Genomic DNA, 25,613 nt, shown 5'->3' on the forward strand with positions numbered 1-25,613 from the left:
TTTACAAACACCATCTGCAATTTCCAGAGAAAGGTTATAAGAGGATTATGTGTGATGATCCAAAGTGAAAAATGGAATCCCACTGAACGTGGGCTCATGTTAAAAGAAAAAAGCTATTATGTTAGAAGATTCAAAGCTGGCTGTATTGTATGTTGTCTAAAATTGTTCAAGAGATGGAGAGCCTTCAAAAAGAAAAATAGGGAGCTTCAATTAGGAGCATACAAATCCAAGGATGGAAATAGCTACCGCCGGTGGATCCGAGGTGACAATGAGTAAAATGTAGACAGCAGCCCGAAAATAGAAAACAACAGAAAGAAGTTTCAGGGACAGTAGCAGCAGGTGCTCTTGGGGTAACCACAGCGATCAAATGAACAGCCAGCACTGCAAGAGGACCGAAAGAGTCCCCACCTTCGCATCACCCCTCCCTAAATTTCAGAGAGTGGCTCCAGCAACCCACAGACATTAATAAATAACACGCAAGTAGTCTAAATGGCAGGCAGAAGCAATGGGGACTAGCTGACAGATGTGTTATGGGCCCAATTTCAAAGGGACTTCTGCAAGATTTGCAAATTCAGGAACAAGAATGACAGGATCTTATTTACAGATTAACAAGGGTGCAAAAAGAATGAGCGTGGAAGGTCAGCCAAGTACTTACTGCACTTTTACACTTAGATCTCACGTTCATTGATGTCCTCAGCCCCAAGAGATACACTTCCATGATCAAGTAAATATTTTAGTTATAAAGTTCTTTTGCTTTAGAACAGTGAGAAACAACGTCACGGCATAACCAGCACAAACCTGCCAGCCTGAAAATGAATATTCTAGATGTATTGCCAAACTGGAGGGATTATTACACTTTCAAACACCACTAGTAAATGTAACATCAGTGTAACCAACTGCAGAAATAGGATCTAACACAGGAAAGAGTTCAAAAGAGACAGGCTGTAAGCTAAAGCTCACTTTCCCATCTTATTCCATTTAATCCTTGTAACGACCCCATGGAGTGATCTACTCATATTAATTGAAAATGAGAAAACCGAGGCTTGAAGATATTCACTAACTCACTTATTAGCATACAAGCAGTACATGTAAGAGGCAGAAGGGTCCCTATGCCTTAAAAACCCAGGCAAGATCCATAATGACGCACTATTGCTCTACTGCTGGATATGAAACAGAGTACCAGCTACCACTCCTCTCCAGTGTGGCATCTACTATCCAATGTGCTATTTCGTTTTTCACAACTTGTTCTGTTAAATCAAACCATGCATTTATTAGAACTTTTGCAGTATTATTCAACTTGAGAAAGCTATACCAGATAGTGAATAGTTAATACGAAGATGTGTTTTATTAATCTTTGTAATTCTGGTGCATAAATAGTACCTATATTAAGGGTGTTAGGGGGACAGTGGATGGATGGGTATTGGAGGCAGCCTGTTTGGAACATGACCTGAGTTAGTGGATACACAGATATGTTATGGTTCATATGCCAAGGTAGGGCAGAGATCCCCTTTTTTTCCCCCTTTCCATAATGTGGATTGCTTCCAGGGTCATCTTAATACTTATTTTAATATGTCACAATAAATAAAGAGTTTACCAATATTTCCTTTGTTTAATTTACAAAAAGAAGAAAGGGCAGATAAAATCTAGTGCTTTTCACAGCTGATTTTTGAATGAGATACCTGAACTTTAACCATCTTCAGGATGAAGTCTTGGTAAATGTGGTGACCTTATCGAAGACATGAAACTAAGAATAATAGGGTGTAATCATGGCAAAAATCAGATTCTGAAGAATTACTTAATATGGCTTCGTTACTCCTTAGAGAACATACTTAACTCAGTAATAATCTCCTATGTCCAAAACACAAAAAAGGAAAATAAATCAGCACCCTTCAACTGTGATTGTTTTCTATGTACCTTAAAACCATAACAACTATAATGAAAAGAAAAATCATTACTTCCAAAACATGTATTAGGCCATAATAAAAGTATAAACAGAACTTTCTAAATTTTCTGATTAGTCTTTCCTGTTGTAGACAGTCTAACCAAAGTGTCGTGGTAATTTCTATAAGAACACCTGAAAAAAAGTTCAATGAATTCAGTGGACACACACAGAAAAATATGTTTTAAAGTGAGGGTAGCAAAGTACTTATGTAGCAGAGGACCAGAAGAAAAAGCCATTGAAGCTTGCCGGGATGCATTTCTTCCCTGGGGCCTGACTTCCTTTACTCATTCTTCAAGGCTCAGTTCAATATGGCCTCCCCCGGAAGTCTTCCCATCTGCCCATGAGCCACGAGCGCCCTCTATGCTTGCCTCTCTTACAGCCTGCATCCGTTACCATATATATTTGTATACAAGGTGTCTGCCCATCCATCCCCTACAAGAAGGGACTGTGTTCTACTGTTATATCCCCAGCACAGAATGAACCCTTAATAAATGGCAAAGAAAAAAAGTATTGGCATGCTGCATACCTTGCTACATAAAATACTGAGTATCTATCAGGCAGGATACTAATCTAAAATTGAGTTACTCCTACCACAGAGATATCGAAGGGAAGGATGAATATTACCACCACAACTAAAATATATAAAAGAATTTCTCAAAATAGAACTGTTCCCTTATTCATTCAACAAAGACTTTTTAGGCAATAACTTTCTAACAGGCAGTGTTCTAGGTACTAGAGATAGAGCAGGGGGAAAAGCAAATATCCCTGCCCCCAGGGAGTTTTTATTCTAGTGTTAGAAGAAGGACAATAGAGAAATAAACATACTATATAGGTATTGGATGGTGATCAATGATGAGGGGAAAGGAAAGAAGGAAAGAAACTGAAGCATGCCAGGCTTGGGTGGGGATTTGCGATTTTGGAGAGCATTCCGGGGGCAGGTCTCACTGAGGCAACATCTGAAGGGAGGAAGGAAATCTTATTAGTTAAAGAGACCTTTTCCTTTGTTTAAAAATTCATTGGTTAAAAACACTATGTTCTGTAAGTTGTTGAAATAAACAAAACTCCAAAAAGACATTGCCCTATCAATGCTTTCATAATAAGATTTCACAATCCAGTAAATTAAGAAATTACTTTAAGCAGAACTAATGAGTTGCCATTGTCTGATGACAATGAGCAAATCTATGTTTCCTTGAAAGGTAAACTTTTTTCCCTTGACCATCACAGAGTAAATTTTTTTTTAGATGCTGATTTTATTTTAATCATCAAACTTGCTATGGTATATTACCTATTTGCTTTAATATTAATATAATAACTGACCTCTACTGAGTACCAGTTATGTTCCAACCATTCTCTAGTATTCATATTATCTCATTTAAATCCTCACAAGTCTGTAAGGTAAGGGAGTACTACTTTCCCAATTCTACAGGTGAGTCTGCTTTAGAGAGATTAAGTAACTTCCCACTACATCACCTAGACAGTAAGTTAGACAAATGGAATTTAAGACTAGGTCTTTCTCAAAAACCAAAGTCCATGTTCTTAACCACAACACTTTACTGCCTCAAAGGTAAGAGCAATTGTATTATATCAGCCTTTTAACATACCTGCTTATTAATTCTTCACATATAAGCTTCATATGGAAAGAGACCTCATAACAAGGGTTTTGTTTATAATTCAGACATTAAGCAATATGAACTCCTAGAAGCAAAACACAGCCCCTATTTTTAAAGACCATTTTGGGAATCTATTTCATAAACTCAGTGAATGGTGATCCCAGAAGAGCCATTACAACAGGGAAAAGGAAATAAATGTAACTGATAAAAACAAAAGTAAACCACATCCTTCTGTCTCTAAGAATATCTCTCGTCTCAGAGCTGTTCCTTTTAAATTAAATCAACACAGAAGCAAGAAATGTATTATTAATTGTTGGATCAATTGTAGCAATAATTAATAATTAAACCCAAAGATTAAGAACTAGTGTAAATTGTTGGTGTTCACCAACACAAAATGGAATCTATTTGTCATTTCAAGCTTTTATGGTCTTTCTGGGATAAAAGCCATTTTTCTATCACATGAACAGATTATCTCAAAGTCAAATATGTGTTTGGTGTAGGGAAAAATGGGTCATCTTAATGAAATGAGTAATTCTGTGTTCTACCATCAAAATTCTTTTTTTTTTGAAGTGATTTGAAATCAAATCTTAAACTAGTTTCTCTTCTGACAGAACAGATTTTGGGATATACTATTCTGATTTGATGGGTTCTGAAGTGATTGGTTTCAACTCAAATATTGACTCTGCTTTCATGAATAATAAAAAGTATTTAAAAGTCTTTGATAACTCTTTTCTCCTGAGGAATAAAAAGAAGAAACTCAATAAAGTTAAGTCTTTTAATAGATGTTTTCTTGTAGAATCATTTCCTAAATTGGATTTCACAGACAATTTTAGTCTTCTTTGAAAAGAAAAACTTAGAAATGAATGTTATTTTTCCTTTGAAATCGTTTTCTATACAGCTGATTGCTGTTATTCTCAGTAGCTATGCTCTATAATCTTGTTGTGGGAGCAACAAATGATAACAAAAAGCCAAAGCAACCTAGAGAAAGAAGAACAAAGCTGGAGGCATCATTCTCCCTGCTTCCAAACTATATTATAAAACTATAGCAAGCAAAACAGTATGGCACTGGCATAAAAACAGACACACAGATCAATGGAACAGAATAGAGAGCCCAGAAGTAAACCCACACACATTTATTTGGTCAATTGATTTACACAAAACAAAGGAGCCATGAATATCCACTGAGGAGAGGACAGTTTCTTCAATAAACGGTGCTGGAAGAACTGAACCACCACATGTGAAAAAAATGAAACTGGACCATTTCCTTACAACATACATAAAATTAACTCAAAATGGATTAAAGATTTGAATGTAAGACCTAAAACCATAAAACCCTTAAAAGAAAATTCCCTGACGGTCAGTTCCTTGACATCGGTCTTGGCGATGATTTTTGGGAGTCTGACACCAAAAACACAGGCAACAGGAGCAAAAAGAACCAAATGGGACTAGATAAAACTAAAAAATTTCTGTAGAGTCAAGGAAATCATTAACAAAATGAAAAGGCAGAAAAATGAAAAATGAAAAACAACTGCAAATCATATATTTGATACGGGGTTCATGTCCAAAATACATAAAGAACTCAAGAAACTCAATAGCAAAACAAACAAACAAAATAGACATTTTTTCAAAGAAGACCTACACATGGCCAGCAGGTACGTGAAAAGGTGTGCAACATCACAAATCATCAGGAAAATGCAAATCAAAAGCACAATGAGATATCATCTCCTATCTGTTAGAACAGCTATAATCAAAAAAGAAAAAAAAAGCCCAATAACCTTTTTTGGTGAAGTTGTGATGGGAATATAACATGGTGCAGTCACTACGTAAAACACAGAGGTTCCTCAAAAAAATAAAAATAGAACTATCATATGATCCAGCAATTTCACTTCTTGGTATTTAATCTGAAGAAAATGAAAATACTGACTCAAAAAGATACACACACCTCCATGTTCACTGCAGCATGACTTACAATAGCCAAAACATGGAAACAACCTAGATGTCCATCAGTGGATGAAGAGATAAAGAAGATGTGGTATATGTACGTATAATGCAATATTACTCAGCCATTAAAAAATGAAAGAAATCTTGCCATTTGTGACAACATGGATGGAACTTGAGGGCATTATGCTAAGTGAAAGCTCAGACAGAGAAAAACAACAAATACCATATGATCTCATTTATATGTGGAAACTAAAAAATACAGTAACAAAATCCCCAGGCTTGTAGATACAGAAAACAGACAGGTGCCAAAGGCTGGAGTGGGGGTGGGGGTGATTATAAAATCTGTAAAAGGGGTCAAAAGGTACAAACATCCAGCTATAAAATAAATAAGTCGTGGGGATATAATATACAGCAGGGTGACTGTAGTTAATAATACTGAATTGCATATTTGAAAGTTGCTAGTAGAGTAAATCTTAAAAGTCCTCATCGCAAGAATAAAATATTTATAACTATGTATGGTGATGGACACCGACCACACTTACTGTGATCATTTTGCAGTATCTATAAATATTGAACCATTATGTTGCATATCTAAAGTTAACATAGTATTTTATGTCATTATATCTCAATATAATTATTTAAATAAAACAAAACTGAGGGCACCTGGATGGCTCAGTCATTAAGCATCTGCCTTTGGCTCAGGTCATGATATCAGGGTCCTGGGATTAAGCCCTGCATTGGGCTCCCTGATCAGCCGGAAGTCTGTTTCTCCCTCCCCCACGCCCCCTGCTTGTATTCTCTCTCTCACTGTGTCTCTCTCTGTCAAAAAGAGAAATAAAATCTTTAAAAAAAAAAAAAAACTGAATAGAACAACAATAAAAAGATACCTCAAAACTCAAGAAACTAAAAAAAGTCTCTGTGAATACTGAACTGGTGAGTACTGAACCAAAGCTCCTAGGGGAAATGCAGGGCTAAGTTCTTGTGAGCCTTTCCATCAACTGATCAACTGTTTTACACCCTGTTTGCTATCTGTTGTTCATCCACTAACATTGAACCCATGGCCAATAGCACCTGAACTCACACTTCAAGAAAGCTTAGATAACAATTTATTCCTTAAGGCATGTACGACCTTCTTGATTTTATGAACTCTAGAAAGCATTTCAGGACTAGGCTTGGGGCCAGTTTTAAACAGCAAGATCACCACCAGAGAGCATAAAAATGTGAAAAACGTCTCCATAAACAGACCACAAAAAGGCCACTTATCTACTATGGGGGAAGACAGACAGTCAGCTGGATCAACCCCAGCTGGTGACATGTTCATGCAGCAACTCAAATTTTTCCCCACTCTACCCATGTCCACCAATGACCACAAAAGCATGGCAAGTATTGATTTTGGAGTTAGAAATAAGTTTTAGTGAGTAGGTGAATTAGCAAATACAGAATCCGTGAATAAGGAGGATCCACCCAATACAATGTTAAGTATGTGCATGTAGCGTTGTTTCTTGTGTGAAGAACTGTACTAAATGTTCTGCTGTGTCACACAAGAGCACCAGCAAGCTGCACTAAAGAATGCTGGACGTGAGAAGATATGACTTCTCACCTCACAGTGATGCAAAAGCAGCATTTCACTATTGAATGTGTATGTATGTATGTCATCATTGTCTGGGGTCATATATCTTGTCCTATTATGTCAAAATATGTTCCAATGGTTTTTTGCATAAAAAAAAATTTCTAGTAGATGTGCTGATACTGTTCCAGGGGCTGAAAGAACAGAATTTGTCACAGAAGAGGTACATTTTATCAAACAAGTTCCTATTAGTATTCTATCAATACATTACTAATAGTAATAGTCATATAGTAATAGTAGTAGTAATACATTCCAGTTTACTAAAAACTTTTGTCCAGTTAAGTTTTAGAAATGCTACTGAGAGCCAAGGCTTTTCATTATCAAGTTTTTTACATTAATATTTAATTTACTAAAGAAACAAATTAAAAACCAAAGTCAGTCTGCAGGTAAGTTCAGCTTACAAGCCATATTATTCCATTTACAATTCTGGCAAATTTCAACAATCTGTCTTAGGGGCTACTGGTTTTATTATCAATATTAAACCTTTTACTTTTTAGAAAAATTAGGTTATGCAGACTTTTAGCTTCTAATATCTCAATAACACCCTAATAATAATCACATCAATAAATACAGATCATACCAGTAGGGAGTATTTTTTGTTTTTGCCTTTATACAAATGATAAATTATTGAATTATTATTTGATTATTCCTTTATATGGAATCAGAAAAATTAATGCATATTCTAGGTGGGTGATACCATCTAATCTTTGACTATTCCTACAGAAATGTTTAATCCACCTCTACAAATATGAAGTATACCACCTAATTATCAGACATTTCATTAATACAAAGTCATTGGTATTTGAATTCCTTTGGTATAAAAAATTCAAAATTTCTCTTTGCATTTTTCTGTAATGAGACACATCCAAATTTAAAAACTAAAGGTTTTTCTTATTGCAAAAGCAAACAGGTAATCTGTAAAACAGAACTGAAAATAGAAATAAACAAGAAAAACCCTCAACAAAGTAGGTTTAGAGGGAGCATACCTCAACATCATAAAGGCCATCTATGAAAAATCTCCAGCTTGCATCTTAATGAGGAAAAACTGAGAGCTTTCCCCCTTAGGTCAGGAATAAGACAAGGGTGTGCACTCCCACCACTTCTATTCGACATAGCACTGAGGTCCTAGCCACACCGATCAGACAACAGAAAGAAATGAAAGGCATCCATATTGTCAAGGAAGGAGTAAAATTTGCACCATCTACCAATGACATGATAGTCTATATCATGAAAACCTAAGAGACTTTACCAAAAAAAGGCTAGAACAGATTAATTCAGTAAATTCACAGGATACAAAATCAACATCCAGCAATCTGTTGCATTTCTACACACCAATAATGAAGCAGCAGAAAGCCAAAATTAAGGAAACAATCCCATTTACAATACCACCAAAAATAATAAGATACCCAGGAATACACCTGACCAATGAGGTGAAAGACCAGTACGCTGAAATCTATAAAACACTGATGAAAGGATCTGAAGACAACATAAGGAAATAGAAAGACATCCCATGCTCATGGATTAGAAGAACAAATACTGATAAAATGTCTATACTAACCAAAGCAATCTATACATTAAATGCAATTGCTACCAAAATACCAACAGCACTTTTCACAGATTTAGAACAGACAATCCTAAAATTTGTATGGAACCACAAAAAACCCCAAATAGCCAAATCAATCTTGAAAAACAAAAGCAAAGCTGGAGGTCTCACAATTCTGGACTTAAAGTTATACTACAAAGCTACAGTCATCAAAACAGTATGGTACTGGGACAAAAATAGACACCTAGATCAATAGAACAGAATAGAAAACCCAGAGATGAACCCACAACTACACAGTCAATTAACAAATCAATTAACAAATACCCAATAAGAAAAAGACGGTTTCTTCAACACGTGGTGCTGGGAAACTGGAAGGCAACATACAAAAGAATGAAAATGGACCACTTTTTTACACCATACACAAAAATAAATTCAAAATGCATTAAAGACCTAAGTGTGAGACCTGAAACCATAAAAATCTTAGAAGAGAACGTGGGCAGTAACTTCTTTGACATTGGCCATAGCAACTTCTTTCTAGGTACGTCTCCTGAGGCAAAGGAAACAAAAGCAAAAATAAACTATTGGGTCTACATAAAAATAAAAACCTTCTGCACAGCAAAGGAAACAATCAAGAAAACCTATGGAATGGGAGGAGATGTTTGCAAATGATACATCTGATAAAGGGGTAGCATCCAATAAAAAGTTATACAATCAACACCAAAAAAACCCAAATAATCCAACTTAAAAATGGGCAGAAGACATGAATAGACATTTCTGCAAAGAAGACATCCAGATGGCCAAAAGACACATAAAAAGATGCTCATCAGCACTCATCATCAGGGAAATGCAAATCAAAACTACAATGAGATATCACCCCATACCTGTCAGAATGGCTAAAGTCAACAATACTAGAAGCAACAGGTGTTGGTGAGAATGCGGAGAAAAAGGAACCCTCATGCACTGTTGGTGGGAATGCAAACTGGTGCAGCCAATATGGAAAACAGCACAGTGGTTCCTCAAAAAGTTAAAAATAGAAGTGCCTCATGATCCAGCAATCACAGAGTATTTACCTGAAAAATACAAGAACACTAACTCGAAGGGATATATGCACCCCTATGTTTATTGGGGGCATCATTTATAATATAGCCAAGAAATGTAAGTAGCCCATGTGTCCATAAATTGGTGAATGGATAAAGAAGATGTGAGATATATATATATAATATTTTATAATGGATAAATAATGGATAAATCAATGGATAAAGATGTGATATATACAATATTATATATATATGTTATATATAAAATATTATTCAATCATAAAAAAGATTAGAATCTTGCCATTTGCAATGACATGGGTGAAACTAGAGAGAACAACACTAAGCAAAATCTCAGAAAGATATATACTACATGATTTCACTCATATGTGGAATTTAAGAAACAAAACAAGCAAGCAAAGGGAAAAAATTAGAGAGAAAGAGAAAAATCAAGAAACAGACTTAATTACAGAGAACAAACTGATGAGTTAAATAAATGATGGGGATTAAGGAGTGTACTTATTGAGATGAGCACAGGGTATTGTATGGAAGTGCTGACTCACTGTAGTGTACACCTGAAATTAATATAACACCGTATGATAACTAACTGGAATTAAAATTTAAAAAAATAATGAAATAAGAAAAGAGCAAATACTCATAATTCTCTAATACAGTGAGAAACCACTATGTCTCTGATATGTCCTTTCCTGGGGCCCAGAGTCTATACATACTACAATCTCCTCTTCTGCCCCATATATGGGAGTACCTTCCATGTCAAGATGATGCTAATAGTTAATTTGTTCACCTATCTACTCTCTTAGTACCTACTGAACGTCAACTGCCTGCCAGGCGCCACATACCTGATGGAATTTTTTATATAGATACAGCATAATTAATTTAACCAGTTCCTTATTATTGGACATTTGTATCATAAACAAAAAATGAGAAATAATCTTTCTGGCTAAATACTGAAGAGGTTTGAGAAATTATTTGCCTTGTCACACTTAGTTGGGTTTTTTTTTTTTTTAAGATTTTATTTATTTGACAGAGAGAGACACAGAGAAAAAGGGAACACAAGCAGTGGGAGAGGGAGAGGGGAAGCAGGCTTCCTGACGAGCAGGGAGCCCGATGCGGGACCCAAGCCCAGGATCCCAGGACCAAGACCCAAGCCGAAGGCAGATGCCCAACCAACTGAGCCACACAGGCACCCTGCCTTGTCACTTAGTTTATGGTGAGTTTCAATATGTCAGAATTCCACAAGCTCTCACTTTATATTCTCTTCTTTAGTGTCACATTTTATAATTCTTTCCAAGCCTGAAACTATGCGATTACTTACCTATATTTATTCTAGTACTTTTATGACTTGTTTATTGTAAATTTGATCTTTATCCTATCTAGAAAGTATGTAGCCCATAATGTGAGGTAAGACTCAGGCTTCCAATTTTTTTGACTAAATGGTGAGCCAGTTGCCTCAAGAGGAATTATTGAGTAATCCATTTTCCCCACTTGAAATATTATCATAATTATAAACTATATTCTTACATATTTATAGGTAAGTTTCTGAACACTTTATTCTGTTCCATTTATCTTTCAGTTTATTCCCATATCAAAGCCACATTTATTATTTTTGAGGCTTTGTTACTTTAATGACGTCTGCTTGGCTAGGTACCCCTTGTTACTCCTCCTTTTCAACATGTATTATTTTAAGACTTTATAGATCATTTTAGTGAGTTAGCCCAAATTCAAATAGCAAATGTATTTGTAATTGTGTAAAATTGAAGAGTAAACTTGATAAAACTTGGAGCATTCATCCAGATTCTTTTTGCATCTCAGCAAAGTTTCAGTTTTCTTGATGTTTTCATTGTTTTCCTGATATTCTGCACGTCTTAAACTTATTTTTCATCTTTATCTCATTAAAAAAATCTCATAATACTATTTGAGTTTACAGTGGGCCATTCCTATGAAGCCCACTTTATCATTGGTTTTAACTATAGTAGAATGCACTTAACATAAAACTTACCATCTTAACCATGTTTAAGTATGCAGGTCACTAGCATTAAGTACATTCCCATGGCTGTGCAACCATAGCCACTATCCATCCACAGAACTGTTTTCAGCTTGCAAAACTGAAGCTCTGTACCCATTAAACACTAACTCCCCATTCCCTGATCCCCCTCAAGCCTCTGGCAACCACCATCCTGTTTTCTGTATATCTGAAATTGACTACTTTCCGGACCTCATCTAAGTGAGATCACATGTTCTTTTGTAGCTGGTTTATTTCACTTAGCATAATGTCCTCAAATTTTATCCATGTTGTAGCAGGTATCAGAATTCTTTGCTTTTTTGAGCCAATCACATGTATATCCCATGTTTTGTTTTGTTTTTTTATTCGACAGTCAATGGACATTGGAGTTGCTTCTACTTTTTGGCTCTTGTGAATAATGCTGCTATGAACATGAGTGTCCAACTGCTTTATAAGTTAAATGTTTTATACATCATGTGCTCGTACTATATAGATGGTTAATTAAACTATACCTCAAGTTCCTATGCCTTATCAGCCTATAGGTATACATGGGGTCACAGTGATGACAATAATCCATATTGTACGCCTGTTTCTCTTACTTGCTCATGTGGGACCCTAGTCCTTCCCCTTCATCTAAATATTTCCCAGAGAATGTCTCATGTACGTTCACAGTTTGCCTTGACAGGAAAGTCAGAGCATGTGACTTCCCCTGTTCATTCCAGCTTCTCAATTACACTACACGTACTGGGACCCTGAAGGGAAAAATGCCACAGAATGAGCATTTTCCTGTTTTCTCATTAGATCCACCATCATATTCCATAACAAGAAGAATGAAGGAGCTAAAAGAACGTGTTAGAATGCTTCCTCTTTAAGAAGAGAAGGGGAGGGGCTTCTGGCTGGTTCAGTTGGTAGAGCATGCAACTCTTGATCTTGGGGTTGTGAGTTCAAGTCCCATGTGGCATGTAGAGATTATATAAAAATAAAATCTTAAAAAAGAAGAGGAGAAGGAGGAGGGGAAAGACCATGAATGCTTGAATAGTAATAATTTAGAATTGTCGTGATATGTATAGATGATGTTGAGGTAACCGTGTTACCAGGGGAAAGTTGAATCTCTTTCAACATCTTACTGTAGAATCTTAGCTAGATCTATGAGAATGTCTCCATCCCCTCATCAACCTTCAAAAAGGTTTACAATTACACAGCTTAGACTCGGGCCTGCCAAAGGCAAGCTACGCACAGGGATTTTCACTATGACTGAAGATTTCACTAGCAACTCGCTCCCTTGCATACTTCTAAGAGCAAAAGCACATTTCAGAAAGAGTGCCCTTCAACACAAGATTTTTTTTTTAAAGATTTAATTTATTTATATATTTATTTGAAAGCAAGAAAGAGAGAGCAAGAGATCATGAACAGAGGAGAAGCAGGCTCCCCGCTCAATCCCAGGACCCTGGGATCACAACCTGAGCGGAAGGCAGATGCTCAACTGACTGAGCCATCCAGGTGCCCCTCAAGATTCCTGACTATGTGGCTAACATTTACTACCACTTACTGTGTGCCAGGCACTGAGCTAAGGACTGTATCTCTTCAATCCTCACAAGAACCTTATAAGAATTTAAATATGAGAAAACTCAAACTTGGAGAGGTTCCTGACTTAACCAGTAAGGACTAGAATTAGGGCTCATGGGTTACTTAATGCACGTTAAGTTTTCATTTGTATGTTGTTTTTTAAATTCCAACCCAGATCCATTTATTTCTTTGACGAACTATTCTCATGTTCTGAGTAAAATATTCTTTGTATTTTACTTATGAAGAGACCTCAGCTATACATACATGACCCAGAGATTTCCCCCAGCAAAACCTATTACTAATGCATCTGTAAAGCATACTTAAAATAATTAAAACTGGGGCTACCTGGGTGGCTCTGTCAGTTAAGTGTCTGACTTTTGATTTTGGCTCAGGTCATGATCTCAGGGTTGTGAAACTGAGCCCCTAGTCCGGCTCTGCACTGGGTACAGATGGAGCCTGCTTAAGATTCTCTCTCTCCTTCTCCCTCTACCCCTCCCCTCCCTCTCTTAAAAATTTTTAAATAAAATAATTAGAACTCTACAGCTTTTTAGTAGACTTTCTTTTCTTTCTCTCTTCTTCTTTGAGTGGCTAAAATTTCATTCTTTGCAATTATTTTCTCTTCTACCCTTCCTTAGCTATTTGGTCCCATAGTTGCTTCTGAAGACACCTCAAGTACTCATTCTTTACCCAACATAAATCCCAGAGCTTGTCATTGTAATCTCTCCCTTGTGTCAACCCTCAATCCCCCTATCCCCTCTTGCTCTGCCATACTTATTTAGCCAAACCATAACCCTGATTTAACCCAGTTCTCTATTTATTCTGTGCCTACAGCCATGTAGTTGAACATGGTCCCACAGCCAGGGTGACAGGGCTTACCTTCAATTCATGGTCACTTGCCTCAGGTGTGCCTAAAATGCCTCCTGATATTTACCCTGCATGTCTACTCCATTCTCCTATTCTTCTATTTAATTCTCCTATTGCAGACCTTTTCTTCTCTCCCAGATCTCTAAGATCCTCTCCCCCATCTTATTCTCAGGGGATAATCTAGCTTCTTATTCCACGAAGAAAACTGAAATAATCAGAAAAGAGCTTCCGAAAGCACCTCCTTCCGAATCTACTGCACCCTCTGGATAAATAATTCTGCTTCCAGATCAGGCCTGCACAAAATCCCATCCTGCCACACATATTGGTGATGTCATCAACTTCATCCCTCAGTGACACCCCCCCACCATGGACGACTAACAGACACATTTCCTTGGGACCTAGAAAAAAATTTTTTTCTCTGACAATAAAATTTTGTAAATGATCTTGTTGCTTTGACTACCAGGAAGCTTGGGGACAAATTAATAAGTCATCTTTAACAATAGATAGATGATAGATAGATAGATGGATAGATAGATAGATAGATAGATAGGACACAGACACCCTGCTTTATAGACTAACCTACTAACATTCTTGGTCTCATAGTCCTATCTATATTTTACCTAAGCTTGATACACAGTATTAACATAAATCACTTCAAATATTTTCAGAAATGTTGGGAAATAATAGTACATACAAATAAATCAGGCAGGGGCACTTGGGTAGTTCAGTTGGTTAAGCATCTGCTTTTGGCTCAGGTCATGATCTCAGGGGTCCTAGGATGGAGCCCAGCATCAGGCTCCCTGCTCAGCGGGGAGCCGGCTTCTCCCTCTGCCCCTCTCCATGCTCCTGCTTTCTCTCTCTCAAATAAATAAATAAAATCTCTTTTAAAAAATTAAATAAATAGATAAATAAATCAGGCAGAGAAATAGGGGGGGAAAGAGGAGCATTTCAGGTCGATGGAATATCACATAAAAACACTTGGAGATAGAACAGTACCTGACTTACTTTGGGAACAGAGAAGAGTTTGGCACGATCGCCCACAGGATGACAGTGACAGAAAACACAACTGGAATACCAGGGCCCTGACTCTGCCTGGTATGTTCCAACACCAGATATCTGCATGGCTCATGTCACTTCATTCAGATCTCTGTTCAAAATCACTTCACCAAAGAGAGTCCTTCCTGGACCTAGTCAACCCAAATACTTTCCACACACACATACACCACCCCATCACTCCCTCCCCCTTTACTCTGTCTTATTTTCCTTCATTATGCTTAGGAACATCTGACATATATTTGTTTATATGGGTATTAACTTCTCCTTTAATAGAAGGTAAGACCTAGTAGGTAGGATTTTTTATGTTATTTTACTATCAAACTGAGAAAGACCTACTAAGCTATGCTGAGAAATTTAGACTTTATTCCACTAGCAATGGGCAATGTCTAAGAGCTATACAAAATGTGTTATGATCACACTTCCCTCTCATAGAACTCTGGCGGTGGATCAAAGAGGAAATCCATTGCAAACATCAAAATGATAAATTTTGCAGGTCTAATGACGTTAGGGTAAGTAGCAATAGAAATAAAAGGAAATGGATGAATTCACAACCAACACACCCAGTAGACAAAGCGACAGTATATCATCATAGACTGAAACCAGGCATCAAACCAGTCACTGGAGAACTGTGCAACCTCCAAGTTACTTTCTAACCCTTGGCTTCCTCATTTCTAAAACGAATATAATAGTTACACCTACCTACTTAACAGCTTTGTTATGAAAATTAAATGAGATAACATATAACAAAACAGAAACTGACTACATTTGGTGACTGCTGACTGAGCTCCATGAGGAAGGGGGCTGTGCCTGCCTCCTACGGAGCTCAGGGCTCCGTCCGCAGGGCCTAGCACTCTGCCCAGCCACAGTAGACTCTGAATGCATTTTTACTGACAGCAAATGAGTTGATGAAGATGATCAGCAAGATAAACAGTCAAAGTTAACTACAAGGCAAATCCTGTAAGATATTAAAGTAGTGAAGCAAAGACTGAAATGGCTAGAGGACTCACTAGAGTCAGCACTGGTAGGCAAAGGAGATATAGGTCCAGGTCTCAGGAAAGAGCACAGGCTAGGCAAAGACTGGTACAGCTGGTAGGGGAAGTCTAATCGAATCGATCACATTAACTAAGACAGAGGCAAACAGACTTAGAGTAAGAATCCTAGGAAACAAAAACATTTAGCATTAGCCAAAGGAGTCAGGGCTAGAGACAGACAGGCAGTAAAAAGCTAATAAGAAAGATAAGAGAAATTCAAACCTTGAAAATAAAAGGGAAAGATGTGAGAAAAATGGTCAACAGCATCAAAATTGGCACAAAATACAGTTGAGTGAAAACTAAAAGGAGACCACTGGATTTTTTAGCAATTAGGTGGTAGTGACCTTTGCAAAAGACGTTTTCATAAAATGGTTGGGGCAAAAGCCAGATTGTGTGGACTGAGGAGTAAATAAGACTTAAAGAGACAGGGAGGATGTCAGGAAGAACATTCCAGGGTAAAGTAGACTTGGCCACAAAAGCACCTAAAAGGCTACCAGGCCAATTATTTCTACCACCATCTCTAAGTGGTCACTCATTCCTATTACAGTATTTTTTCATAAGACATGTATAACATACATTACTCTAGGAACAAGACTGACCCTAGCTAAAATCATCACGTAGGGTAAGCCTATCCTCATTGCTCATGCAATGTGAGTTTTCACACGTCCATAAGACCCTTCATGGTAGCAAAGACATTTTCTTTTCTTTTACTTTAAGATTTTATTTATTTATTTGACAGACAGAGATCACAAGTAGGCAGAGAAGCAGGCAGAGAGAGAGAGAGGAGGAAGCAGGCTCCCTGCTGAGCAGAGAGCCCGATGCGGGGCTCAATCCCAGGACCCTGAGATCATGACCTGAGCTTAAGGCAGAGGCTTTAACCCACTGAGCCACCCAGATGCCTGAAAGACATTTTACTTTTAATGATAAAATAATGGTCTATAGAACATAATAGTTTTATCAAGTCTTTTAAAAAGTCAACAAAGAACAGCAGTCTATATACCCTACTGATTAAGTTATTTAAGAAATACATGTATCGTGAATAATTGAGTTATCCAGATTTTATATCAATTTTTAAAATTTTTTTTTTAATTTAAAAAAATAATTATAAAAATCAAGGATATAGAAGCATATGGTGTATTTCTTTATCTTTCATTACCTACCTACCCTATGAGGCAAAAATCACTATATCTGTTCCGTAAATGAGAACCCTGGCCTTCACAGAAATGAACTGTATTGGTCACAGTATGCTGATACAGCAAACAATGCCCAAATCTCAGAGGCTTAACACAGTGAAGGTCTATTTCCTTCTAATGTCACCATCCAATGCGACCAGTGAGGTTTAGGGACAGGAGCAAAGAGGCTCTGCTCCATGAAGTCATTCAAGGATCCAAGCTCCTCTCACTGGATAATCTACATCTAGCTGGCAGGTGAGAGAAGAGACAAAAGACAGAGTCCCATAAAACGCTTCAGAAGCCAAACAACAAACATCTCTCCCATCCATATTCCCCTGGCCTGAACTCAGTCACCTAACCCCACCTATCTGCAGGGGGAAATGAAGTCCAACAGTGGGCCAGGAAGAACAGCAGAAATAGAACCTGATGGGCACAGCATTCTCTGTCACATTAAGTAACATGACTAAGGTCACCTAGTAGGACTGGAAATAGCCAAGATACAAACCCAATACTACTAACTCCTGAAAGGAACCTTGCTATCCTATCCCACTCAAGATGATTCATTTCACTGAACCCACCCCCCACTGTAGCATGTCTCCAAATGGCCACAACAACTGTTGGTTACAGTGTATGTGTATTTTTTTTTCATCCACTATTTATGGTCTGTCCAGCAATTCCCTTTTACAAATCCATGGTTTCAGTCTTCTGAGGGATGTATACACAGATATAAAAGGCAAGGAGCCCTCCAAAGCCCACCCATGCTATGGAATGCATGAACCCCAAGCTAAGAACTCTTCTCTGTAGTACCACCTTACTGTTGACACTGTTTACCTACTTCCAACTTTCTATCTGCTTCCCCCTGACTCCCACCACCCCCAACTTCAGTTGCACTGATCCCCCTCCGTATCACAGCTTCTGTCTCTTGATCTTTGCATCTGCTGTTCCTTTTGCCTACATTGCTTTTCCCTCAGAAGTCCGTGATTCGTTCCCTCAAGATCTTTGCTCAGATGTCACCTTCTCAGGAAGATCTTTCCCCTTCCAACCCCACCCCCACTCAATTTTTTTCTCTACAGCACTTCCCACCTTCTAATATGTGACACAGTTTATATATTTATGAGTTTATAACTTCTGCCTGCATTACAATGTGAACTCCAAGAAGGCAGAGGTTTTTGTCTATTTTGTTTATTGCTCAATCCCCAGCACCTATGAAGGTGCTTGGAAACACCATACGTATCTTTTTGAATGAACTGAGGGGCAACAAAGAAATAAAAAAGAGAAGGAGCACCTGGGTCGATATATGGGCCTGGAAATATCCTGGTTCTTACACTGGGATCAGGGCTGCTTGTTTCACCACTCTGCTTCACAAACTACAGAGGTATGTCCATATATGTAACATGCATGTAACATGCTCATAAAACATTATAACTATATACTATGTTCATACAGCATCTATAATACACATTATATATATTTATATGTTAAGCATATATAAAATTTACATTTATTATATATTAATGATATCTAACATTACAACATTACTTTAATATTGTAATTTTTTTTTTTTAGAGAGAGAGCAAGAACGAACATGGCGAGGGGAGAGGGAGAGAGAGAATCTGAAGCAGGCTCCACACTGAGTGCTGAGCCCAAAGCAGGGCTCAAACTCATGACCTTGAGACCATGACCTGAGTCAGTCACTTAACTGACTGAGCCATCCACACATCTCTGTTATAACTTTAAAGTACTGTATGAGTTTGCATAAATAATCCAAGTCAAAACAGTATGCCTGCTCAGGTATACAGCCTGGCAAAATTTCTCATTTAAATTAAATAGGTAGATGGAGAAAATGGCATGCCAAATATCATTTTTATCCCTTAACTAGTTAAAAATAAATTCTATGTATACTTTTTCCTCAACTATGTTATAACGGGCCACATGAAAAATTACCTCATATAATTCTTTTTAACACTATATTATGACCTTTTAAAAACAGCATCTTACCTTATGGACGTGAAACTAACAGTTTTCTTTGAAAATCTACCTGAAGAGTTAGCTACCTAAAGGCATTTCTTCTAACTTAGTCCTTCTAAAGATGTTTTTCAAAGTGATTCCATGATTTTGCTAACAGTAATTAAAATCAGGAGAAATTTCAGCCGAAACTTTTATATTCAGAAATTTACTTTGCAAACACACACTCTTAAACGTGTCACGAAAAATGTGGGATTCGGATGCAAAAAGACATTATAAAATCCATAACATGGGTGAGAGATATACTTACAGACTAAAAAGATTGATGAAGGGCAGGGCAGGAAGGAGGAGGAAGGGGTAGAGAGAGGAGAGGGACAGGGACAGGGGAAGTGTGGAGTGGGGAAGGGAAGTGGAGACAGCCGGCCCCCATCTGTGCCTGTACCCTGTAGAGGTAAGGCTTCAAAACCCAAGAAGCTGATGGAACTCTCGAAAAAAGGAATCTGGAACCTACCATTGGGTCCACTGTGCCAGGGAATAATGGTAACAAGTCTCGCTTTTGAGTTCCAGCCTGCCATTTACTCAGCAGATACTAAACTGAGTCTCGGATTTATGATTTGTAAAATTTAGGTAATTCTGCAGAACTGTTATATAAGCTCCTGTTTATTCAGTTCATTCAGTTATAAAAACTGCTCTGTAAACAGTAAAATGCTAAGTAGAAGTGTATTTTAAAATTTCTGACATAAATGCTCCAAGCCTATACATAAAGATTTATTATAGTAAATCACATGTTGGTGGTTTGAAAAAGTCATGGGACTCAAACGGCACCGGGAGAAGGTTAGAAATTCCAGCTTCGGGGCACCTGGGTGGCTCAGTGGGTTAAAGCCTCTGCCTTCGACTCAGGTCATGATCCCAGGGTCCTGGGATCGAGCCCCACATCGGGCTCTTTGCTCCGTGGGGAGCCTGCTTCCTCCTCTCTCTCTGCCTGCCTCTCTGCCTAGTTGTGATTTCTCTCTGTCAAATAAATAAAATATTTAAAAAAAAAAAAAAAGAAATTCCAGCTCCATGCACGATAAAGTTAATCATATTTCTTTGGTATAAAACAAGAGCTTAATAGTCTTCCAAATATCCTCATAACAAAGAGCAAGGGGGGGGATTATTACCATATATGTTCATTTGAAAAAAAAAAAAATGACTACCTGAAGCAGAAACAACAAGCACTGAATCCTAAATGAAGGCTGTTATCAATAACGGTTACTGGCCATTTTAAGCCACTTAACCAAATCAAAAATATAAAAGTGTTTCAAATGACTAAATATTCATGGAGAAATATACACGATACCCAGCAAAACCACACAAATTTGTCAAGGGAAAATAATGTACTAACATATTATGGCCTTTTTCAAAGGTCTATTCTTAGATATAAAACAAACTCTCTTTAATTAAAACCTTTGCTTGTAAACACACTTCCTGAGTAAGGAAAGTCTAACACATCCAATAGGAGTGAAACCCTGTCCCCTGGAAACAGAAAGGAGCCCTGGGTGGTTGACAATGGTCGTGTCATATAACCTTTTGTCACTCCTACCACAACAGCAAAGATGCAACCTTAAACTAAGTGAAAGCTTTCTAAATTTAGATACTTTCAAATTAGCATCTTCAGTTAGATGTAAAGGTTTAGTAAATTATTTATTATGTGTCTTATCTTTAATAATGGAATATCATGTTTAACTTCTAATCAGAATGGAAAGCTGTTATACCATGTATTAACTGTACCAGGACTCAGAGTTTCCAGTCTATATTTAGTTCACATTAAAATGGAAGCAAAGACGCAAACCAAGCTAAAAATAAAATGTTCTACAAAGATGAGATTTTTAAATGGATTGAAATCTAGCTTTATTTGGTCCCTTAAATGCCGAGAGCATCGAGCAGCACCTTAACTTTGCAGTGCGTTGCAAACCAAACTGTACCATTTTCCATCACCTAGAACAGGGGTCAGAAAACTATGGCCCGCCAGCCAAATGTATGGGCCATTTTCTTCTGGCTACCTGATTTCGTATAGCCCATCAATTACGAAGGTTTTCACATGTTTAAATGGCTTTTTAAAAAAAAAAAAAAAGAAGAAGAAGAAGATAAAGAGTATTTCTTAATGCCTGAAAGCTATATGAAATTCAAATAGTTAATTAAAGTGTTACCACACCACTTATTCACTTAAGGATTGTCAATGGATGGGGCGCCTGGGTGGCTCAGTGAGTTAAGCCTCTGCCTTCAGCTTGGGTCATGATCCCAGGGTCCTGGGATCGAGCCCTCCATTGGGCACTCTTCTCAGCAGGGAGCCTGCTTCCCCCTCTCTCTCTGCCTGCCTCTCTGCCTACTTGTGATCTCTCTGTCAAATAAATAAATAAAATCTTCAAAAAAAAAGGATTGTCTATGGCTGCTTTCACACAACAACGGTAGAGCGGAGTAATTTTGACACAGACTTCATGTCCCATAAGGCTTAAGACTTTACTCTCTGAACCTCTACAGAAAAGTTCACCAAGTTCTGCCCTAGATGAATATTAATTATTCTTATTATTTAAAATACCTTCCTGCTCACCACCTAGCAAAATATTAAAATTCCTACTTGCCTCTCATATCATATTGAACTTCTGAACAATAAACCTATCAATATTATTTTATTCTCATTTCTTTTTTCTTTTTTTTTTTTCTTAAAATTTATTTGACACAGAGAGAGAGATCACAAGTAGGCAGAGAGGCAGACAGAGAGAGAGGGGGAAGCAGGCTCCCCGCTGAGCAGAGAGCCCTATACAGGGCTCGATCCCAGAACCCTGAGATCATGACCCGAGCTGAGGGCAGAGGCTTTAACCCACTGAGCCACCCAGGTGCCCCTATTCTCATTTCTTAACAATCTTCTGGCCATGTTTCTGTTTCTCCTCATATTTGGATCACTACCCCATCCAAAAATTCCATTCAGAACTGTGGTTAAAAGTTTTGAGTAATAGTTTCTAATCTATTCTGTTTCAAATGTTAAATGTAAACTATCACGGCCCACTAATGGGCTCCCACCTACAATTTGAAAAATGCTGAGCATTTCTTCCCTAGACTACTCTAACTACAGTTACAGTGAAAGATAATGTTTTAGTTGCACAAATTGCATCTCATTAAGCAGTGAAAAATACAAATCAGTATTTCCATATAGTGCCTTACCGTAAAGGTACAAGAATTTATTTATACTAACTTTCATGTTAAAGTAAAACCAAGTTAACAATTGAAGATTGTGATGACTATTTTGTCACTGTGCTTAAAGAGATATCTTAATCCAGATATAATGTTGCAAAGTTCTGAATATCATTTAGGGGATTAGGTATGTGTTACCTAAATTTAAAGACCCATAAAAAGAAAGACCCATCAATATTCCAAATTAACTGTAAGAATACATAGAAATGCCAGATCACAGTAATGTGAGATGTGAGAGCACAGTAAACCTAATTAGGAGATATTTTTGACACATGAAACTTCAAGACCTTGGCAGAGATGAGTCATTGTCAGAAAAAGTCAGAGATGGTTCCTTTGTTGATACCATGTGGCTTACGATGGTTGAACAATCTCAGTCTGCAAATCTGACCAAGGTTCCTCCAGCCAGTCCCTGTATTCATGGGCCAACAGTATCCATCGGGCAAAAAAGAGCAAACAAAGCTTCTTTCACATTCATGTTCAAAACCAAGGTGGTCGGAGTTTATATTAATGCTGTTTCAGAATGTCTCGTCCTTAATAAATATCTGCAAAATTTTTTGTAATGGTAAATCTGAATGTAAAATCAACCTCCTCCTTAAGACAGAACTAAGAATTAGGAATAAGAGTCAACGATAAGGAGAGAGGAAGAGATGGAATGACTTATAGCTCCCACTGGCTTTCTCACATCAGCATCATTTCCACTTTTTGAAGTAAAGGATTTTTTTTCTTTGGGGAAACAGAAGCAGCCATAAAATTATCTACTGTGTAGCACCCAAGTAGCTAGCTGAGACTACCCAAAATTCTACTTAGCTGATACAGAGAAAGGAAAAAGTGAAAAACAGAGAGAGAAAAATAGTACACAGCAAAGACAAAGAAACAGGAGAAAAATGAAAAGGAGAACAAAGAGTATACAAAGTGGGGATGTGAGGAGGATACTAAAATGTATGGGAGAATTTTATTATTAAATCAGACTAATTTTAAAAGCATGCCAGTCTTGGGGCTCCTGGGTGGCTCAGTGGGTTAAGCCTCTGCCTTCGGCTCAGGTCATGATCCCAGCATCCTGGGATAGAGCCCCATATTGGGCTCCCTGTTCAGCAGGAAGCCTGCTTCTCCCTCTCCCACTCCCCCTGCTTGTACTCCCTCTCCCGCTGTGTGTCTCTCTGTCAAATAAATAAATAAAATCTTAAAAAAAAAAAAGCACGCCAGTCTTATTTTTTACTTTAAAAGTCACATAAATAGTCTCCTTGGTAGTGTATGCAGCCTGTTGATTGTATGGGTTGCCCTAAGGGACCTTGAAGACAGCCCTTTGGGTGGATGCTGGGGTCTGACCTCATGGGTATCTCCAATTTAGGCTGCAGACAGGTATGTGGGGTACCTTTGGAAAGCCCCAGGGCACAGTAGCCAAGGTCCACATTGGCCAAATCATCATGTCCATCCGTACCAAGCTGCAGAACAAGAAGCATGTGATTGAGGCCCTGTGCAGGGCCAAGTTCAAGTTCCCTGGCCGCCAGAAGATCCACATCTCCAAGAAGTGGGGCTTTACTAAGTTCAATGTGGATGAATTTGAAGACATGGTGGCTGAAAAGTGGCTTATCCCAGATGGCTGTGGGTTCAAATACATCCCTAACCATGGTCCCTTGGACAAATGGAGGGCTCTGCACTCATGAGAACCTTGGTACTACTCCCTCCCACCATATTCATGCCCACCAATAAATCCAACTTCCTGTCAAAAAAATAAAAATAAATAAATAAATAAAAGTCATCATATCCACTGCAAAACAAATATACAAAACTGAGATTAGTGCTGTCTTAAAATAACCATAGAGAACTTCCACAGAGAAGTTCCATAGAGAACTAGGTAATTAAATGATGATCTATCATGTTAGGCCAAACCATATGAAATTTCCCATATTCAACCACTTCTTCCCAGCTTTGTGGAGATATAATTGACAAACAAAATTATATTTAAAGTATACAATGTAATAATTTGATAGACATACATATTGTGAAATTATTACCACAATTAGGTTAATTAACATAACCAGCACCTCACTTAATTAATGTGTGTGTGTGTGTGTGTGTGTGTGTGTGTGTGTGTGTGTGTGCTCACGTTTAAGGATGCTTAAAATCTAGGGGTGCCTGGGAGGCTCAGTCAGTTGAGCATCTGACTCTTGATTTTGACTCAGGTTGTGATCTTAGGGTCATGAGATCAAGCCCCAAGTCGGGCTCTGCACCCAGCGGCGAGTCTGCTTGAGATTCTCTCTCATTTTCCCTCTGCCCCTCCCCTGCTCTCTCTCTTTCCTCTCTCTCTCTTTCTAATAAATAAATAAACAAAATCTTTTTTAAAAAGTAGGAATGCTTAAGATCTATTGTCAGCAAATTTCAAGGATATAATACAGTACTGTTAGCTATAGTCACTATGCTGCCCATTAGATTCCCAGAACTTATTCATTCTAGAACTGAACATTTGTACCCTTTCAACAGCGTCTTCCCAGTTCCCAGACCACCCAGGCCCTTGGTCATCTTTGACCATTTCTTGACCTACTGACCTCACAAATTCATTTAGTTCAACCTACCATAATGGAATACTTTCCTACCATTAAAAAGAATGAGGTAGATGTGTACACACCATTAGGAAAATGATGATATTCAAACTCCAAACAAGACACAGCATTGTGCACAGAATGTTCCCACTTGTACTTTTTAAAGAAACATATGTACATTCATAGACATTTTCTGGAAGTATACCAAGAAAAATGCCAACAATTGCCTCTGAGATGGAGACTAGAAGGTCTGGAGTGAGAGGGAGATTTGACTTTTCACAGAATACCCTCCCATCACTGAACAGCCTCTCACACTGTTCAATATTGTATTACGGGCCGCGATACTTATTTTAGTTAAGAAGTACCTGGATACTTTCCAAATGCTACAATTAATTTAAGATTATTCAAATTATTTAAAATACAAACCAGTATTTACAACAAAGAACACTTTAAATAAGGTAATTACTT

General features: G+C 37.7%; 1 protein-coding gene and 1 pseudogene across 6 annotated transcripts in view; one reads left to right on the forward strand and one right to left on the reverse strand.

Annotated features, from left to right (window-relative positions):
- The window catches only part of DGKH (diacylglycerol kinase eta), a 185,904-nt gene that overhangs the window by 150,417 nt on the left and 9,874 nt on the right, over positions 1-25,613 (reverse strand). The window lies entirely within an intron of this gene.
- Positions 23,786-23,906, forward strand: LOC123925391 (annotated as a pseudogene).

The sequence above is a fragment of the Meles meles genome, chromosome 14 (genome assembly GCF_922984935.1).
Source record: "Meles meles chromosome 14, mMelMel3.1 paternal haplotype, whole genome shotgun sequence".
NCBI classification, from domain to species: domain Eukaryota; kingdom Metazoa; phylum Chordata; class Mammalia; order Carnivora; family Mustelidae; genus Meles; species Meles meles.